Source organism: Phocoena phocoena, chromosome 3 (assembly GCF_963924675.1).
Source record: "Phocoena phocoena chromosome 3, mPhoPho1.1, whole genome shotgun sequence".
Classification (NCBI taxonomy): domain Eukaryota; kingdom Metazoa; phylum Chordata; class Mammalia; order Artiodactyla; family Phocoenidae; genus Phocoena; species Phocoena phocoena.
The window spans coordinates 96,800,714-96,806,565 of record NC_089221.1 but is presented as its reverse complement, the minus strand read 5'-3'; the positions used below and the strand labels follow the sequence as shown (position 1 = coordinate 96,806,565).

The 5,852-nt window shown below is 39.0% G+C and overlaps 1 non-coding gene across 1 annotated transcript; it reads left to right on the top strand.

The window, feature by feature from the left end:
- Window positions 1–669: 669 nt before the first annotated feature.
- On the top strand, window positions 670–742 carry TRNAK-UUU (transfer RNA lysine (anticodon UUU)). Its single transcript has one exon. It is a non-coding gene; the product is annotated as a tRNA-Lys (tRNA).
- The last annotated feature ends 5,110 nt before the right edge of the window (window positions 743–5,852 follow it).

Below are 5,852 nucleotides of genomic sequence, written 5' to 3'. Positions count from 1 at the left end.
GTGTCTCCAGGGCAGGATATACATGACATAGTCTAGAGCACAGATTCTAGAGCCAGGCTACCTGATCCACCACTTCAAGCTCTATAACCTTGGCACATTACTCCAACCCTCTGTACCAACCACCACACGGACTCTCCTGAGGCATAAATGAGTTAATATGTGCAAAGAGCTAATAGCTGTGACTTTGGGCCTCTCTCCCCCATTCCCCTATTACCGGCAGTAAAATGTTTGGTTTAAAAGAGGACTTCAACATACTTTTCGTACAACTCTATTCACATTTATTGAAAACTTGCTGAATTCGAAATCCTAGAAGTTAGGATGATAGCGTGGCTTTGGAGTCTGACAGTCTGGATTCAAATCCTGACTTGGCCACTTGCTATACATAATTTTTGCAAGTTTCAATCCTTACACATGTAAAATAGGGAAAATAATGCCTAACTCTTTATTGTTTGTGTTAAATGAAATATCAGCTATTGCATATTCTCCCTAACCCTCAGGAACTAAGTAAGATGACCTCAACAGCCCATTTCCATACCCTCAGAGTTGAAAACAATTTCCAAGATGACAGGAAACTGATGAGAAAATTTTCTTTCTCATGGTCTCTTCTACCTCTTGAACAACTGTTTCTAAATATGAGTGGTTACAGTTGCATTAAAAATGAGCAGAACTGCCTGGGTAGCTCAGCTGGGAGAGCATCAGACTTTTAATCTGAGGGCCCAGGGTTCACGTCCCTGTCCAGGCGCCAAGAATAAATAAATAAACTGAATAAAAATGAGCAGAACTCTGTGCAGTGTTTGAATCTTAGAATTTGCAAAAAGCTGCTGGTTTTCAGATGGGGCCTACGAGGCATATCCCAAAGCAAGCAGATTCAAATTCCACATCATACGTCCTAGTCCTCTGAATTCCTTGTTTGTTTGGGTTTTGGCTTGTTGGTTTCTTGGTTGGTTGGTTTTCACTTCCATTGGTCCTCTCCTGACACTTCTTACCCCGACCAGATTTCAGTCTCACGTCGCATAGTTGATGACTCTTTCCTTCCAGGTTACCCTCCAAACACCAAATTCAGCAGAAACTTAGCACTGTGACTCCCAAACTCACATAACCTAATTTATCATATGCTAAACATATAAATGTCTTCCCATGCAACGACAGCCTTCTTCTTCAGAAAACAAACATCAGTACAAGGAGCATTTTCAGATACTTTTTAGTAAAATGTTTGTCACACGTTGAACACATACTTTATGGTAGCTATATAGAAGATGGTAAGGTTGGACATCGAAAGCTGAATAGTCTACCGCCCACAAACAGGTCCCAGCTAGTGAGGCACAGAACGTTAGCTCCATGTTCAAGAGTTTATGAAATTGTGCATCCATGTAGATAAACAGGTTGTCATGTGTGACAAGTAATCCTCTAACTCTATTGATGCCATATGCTATTACTTCTTCGCAGAGGGTGAAGACATAAAAGAAACAAAATGTTCTACGTTTTTTAGTGCACACTTTTCATCCTTAACTGAGGTGGACTGTATTCCAAAAATGCAATAAAAAGCGCACTTGGGCTTTAACTTGACTTTTCATAATATATGCAGTATTAATTGATGCTACTATTCCATTCTTAATCAGCTTCATGAAAGGGATTCAATAGGTTTACAAACAATCCCCTGTCCTTCATCAAGTTATTGCTGGTATAGGCATGGTCACAAATTGAATCTAAAATAAAGTTGGCAAAAGCTGTTCACAAGTGTATTTACTCAAACATTTAGATGAGAATTGGCTCTCTTTGGTTTAATCCTCCAGCAAACATTTATCCAGATGCATTTACTCCACCCTGTCACAGGAAGGAAATAGTAATTGTTTCTGTGTACTGATATGCTCTTAATATTAAGGCTTTGGGGATGTGGGTAAAAAGCTGCTTGGTGTATTTAATTAAAATTAGTAGAAAATTTAAAACCAAGCAAGCATTGTCAGTAGTACTTAGTATTTAATGCAAAGAAACCCAGGTGCTTAGAAATATACACCAGAAGAAAGAAGAGACTTGCTATATTCAGAAAGAAACATCATGCTCTCAGTTTTCAAATTTCTTAAAGAGAACTATAGAATCCTGAATTTTGAGTGAATAGAACTATAATTTTGTAAATCAATAGACTAATCAACCAAGCTGGAATCATTTGAGTAACTACTATGGGCTTAATCCTGAGATTCAGTGTTTAATTTTGAAAGTAAGGAGAAATTGAAGAAATACAAGAAGTTATTTTTTATCTGGGAGATGATACTAAAGAATAAAAAATAGTTAAGTGAAAGTAAAAGTATTAAAACTAGTGCTAGAATGTGCTACTAACTTCAAAGTACAATAAGAATTCAGAAGGAACAACAAACTTAGGAGCAGAGTCATCAAGAAAAGCTTCATCAATCAGCACACGGCAAGGCTTCAAGAATGGGAGCCAAGATGAAGGGGCCCCAGGGACCAAATCTTGGACACTTTGAGCAAAAATAATAATGATGATAATAATAATGGATTTTAACCCCTGGAACAAAATGGGAATCCATGAGTTCATGATAATATAAATAATGTTTAAAAACTGTGTAAGAGAGCAAGGACAAATTTTTTATGGCAGAATATTTTTATATAAATTTATTTTTTTAATTTATTTTTGGCTGCATTGGATATTCACTGCTGCGCGGAAGCTTTCTCTAGTTGCAGCGGGTGAGGGCTACACTCGTTGCGGTGCACGGGTTTCTCATTGCAGTGGCTTCTCTTATTGTGAAACATGGGCTCTAGCCATGCAGGCTTTGGTAGCTATGGCACGTGGGCTCCAGTAGTTGTGGCGCACGGGCTCAGTAGTTATGGCACATGGGCTTAGTTGCTCTGCGGCATGTGGGATCTTCCCGGACCAGGGATCGAAACCGTGTCCCCTGCATCGGCAGGCAGATTCTTAACCACTGCGCTACCAGGGAAGTCCTTTATGGCAGACTTCTAATTGACAAATGCAGGAGAAATGGTGGAAATTGAATCTCATCATTTTGCTGCCCCACAGTAGTAATTGTGGCAGGTGAGAATCATTTTTGGATCCTAAAATTAGTGGGCAAAAGTGTTAAGGAGAAACAAGTTATTTGCATAATCTCAAAGTAACTCCCCCCAGAGTAGCAAAGATACAAAAAGAAAAACAGTAACTCCATTGAACTGGATAGTATCCCTCCCCAAAATCTATGTCCTTCCTGACCTCAGAAGGCAGCCTTATTTAGGGTCAGTGTAGATCCAGTTAGCGAAATCACAGTGAGGTTACCCTAGAGTAGGGTGGGCCCTTAGTTCAATTTGACTGGTATTTTAGAAGAAGATAAAGACACAGAGACAGACACAAGGATGCCACATGTCCATGGAGGCAGAGATTGGACTTATACTGCCAAAAGGCAAAAAATGCCTGTGGCTACCAGAATCTAGAAGAGGCAAGGAAGGATCCTCCCCAAGAGGCTTCCATGGGGCATGTCCCTAAGCAAAACTTGGTTTCACATATCTAGCCTCTAGAACTGTGAGAGAATAAATATTTGCTGTTTTAAGCCACCCAGCCTATGGTACTTTGTTATGGCAGCCCTAGGAAAACAATAGTAACTTTAGAGTAGAAAGACCTGGCAGACACCACCTTAAGTGATTGAAAGGAACATCACTAGTAAAAAGACATGTCAACAGCACGTACCTCCTGACACAATGTACCGAAAAGGGCACAATTGCACTTCTGCAGTACTCTTGACAAAAATATATAACATCAATCTAGTAAGAAGAAAATCAGACAAATTGAAGTAGAGAAACATTCTATGAAATAACTGGCCAGCACCTTTTGAAGTGTCAAGGTTGTCAAAGACAAAAAAATGACTGAAATGAGGAAATTGTCCCAGATTTGAGGAGACTAAAAAGATGTGACAACTGAATAGAAGGTGGTATCCTGGACTCTGAACTGGTGGAAAAAGACAGCAGTAAGGACGATTCGCAAAATTTAAAGAATGTCTTTAGATTAGTTTATGCCCTGGTTTGGATGGTTGTACTATAGTTACATGAGATGTTATCATTAGAGGAAGCTGGGGAAGGGTATTCAGGGATTCAGTGTACTATTTTTCCAATTTTTCAAGTCTAAAAGTATTCCAAAATAAAATAATTGTGAATAAAATCCAAGGGCAAAAATGGTCGGGTCAGACAAGATGGATAAGGAAAGGGTTTCCTTGCCACATAAAGGACTGATGTGAACAAAGGCGAGATGGAGGGAGCAGAACCCAGCTGACAGGTCTGTGTTGCAAGTAGCAGGAGGGCACACAGGAGCCTGCATATGTGCTGCTGGAATAGGGAAGCCAGCCAGGAATCTCACGCTGATACACAATGGAACCTGCATAGGGTTTTGAGCTGAAGAGTGATGTGATGAAAGCACTGTTGAATGACCATTTGTCTGGCAGGAAAATGCAGGATTGAATCCACTCATATAGACTCTTCCTGTCAAATGAATCTACTCCCCTTTAGGACAGTAGCCGACTGAGGAATTTGAAGGCAGCCCTTGTCAATATTTCTGTCGCTATTTCTGGGATGCTTTCTCTCTGGGGTCCTCCTTCCTCCTTCCTTAGAGGCAGAGTGGAGGTTTGTAATGAGGGGGTGATATAGACATCAGAAATATTGTCAGAAAAGCACTAACAGGAAAATACAAGTGACAAAACAGTACTTAGGAAATAAAAAATCCAAATACAAAAACATTTAGGAAATATTGTAACATTTAGTGTTTAGGAAACAAAAATAAATAATCCAGATACAAATATAATAGAAATTGTGTGGGTTAAACCAAGGGAAGAACTTAAGGCAAGAGGAATCACACTGTAGGTAGCAATAATGATCCAGATTCTTGGAGAATTAGTGGAATAAGAAGAAGAAACTCAAACCATCCTCTTCTTCTCTTTAGGGTTCGTATGATTTTTTCTAGATTACATTTCAAGATCTAGGCCACAGAGTAAAGACAGATATAAAGAACCAAAAAAGGATTGAAAGAGGCAAGTGACCAAGAATTTAGAGGTTTCAGAAATAACTGTAAGTAACAAAAGGTCCTAAAATAATGAAGTTTGAAAAGATTAGGAAGAAAAGGGATTAAAAATGGACTCTACCATCATGAAAGCTCATTAATTTCAGCTCAAGTAGTGGAATTGGCAATCATTTACCATAGATTAGGCTGAAGTTTACCTTTACACTGTCTCAAAGAAATATTTTGTTAAGCAGATTCATCTAAACTAAATAAAGAACTATTTAAAAAGCTTTTTCGGAGACCAAGTATGCCCCGAAAGGGAAAGTAACAATGTTACAGAGTAAGACTCAAACTTTGCTGCTGACCTATTAAAAGCTAAGCTTTCATTTATTTTTAAAGGTGTTTAAATCTCACTGATGAAGTTTAAATCTCACTGTTTAAAACCTCAGTTTTTTCTTTTATTGTCCCTATTGCCAGTCTTTAGAGAGCTCAAAGTCACAAAGCAATAAAATCTTTGGGAACCAACTGGAACTTCTTTCTCTTGCCCATCTGCCTCTAAGGAGTCTACCTGCCCCAGGTTAAGTATAGGCAACTCAACATGCAAATATCCATGGGGATTGTGGGATGGTAGGAGGGTAGCCAACAGTGGGGGGATCTGTATGAGGAAAAGGTGGGTCCCGTCCTTTCTAAATAATAGGAGAAAATGTTTCTTATACACAAGTAATAACAGAGGTCTGAGGGAAGTTTTCTAGAAATGAGAGAGGGACACTGAAAAAAGAAAACCTCGAACAGTAGAGACAAATGGCCTCCATCCAAGATTATACACCAAACTAGAAAAGAAGTATCCCACTGGAAAAAAAAAAAT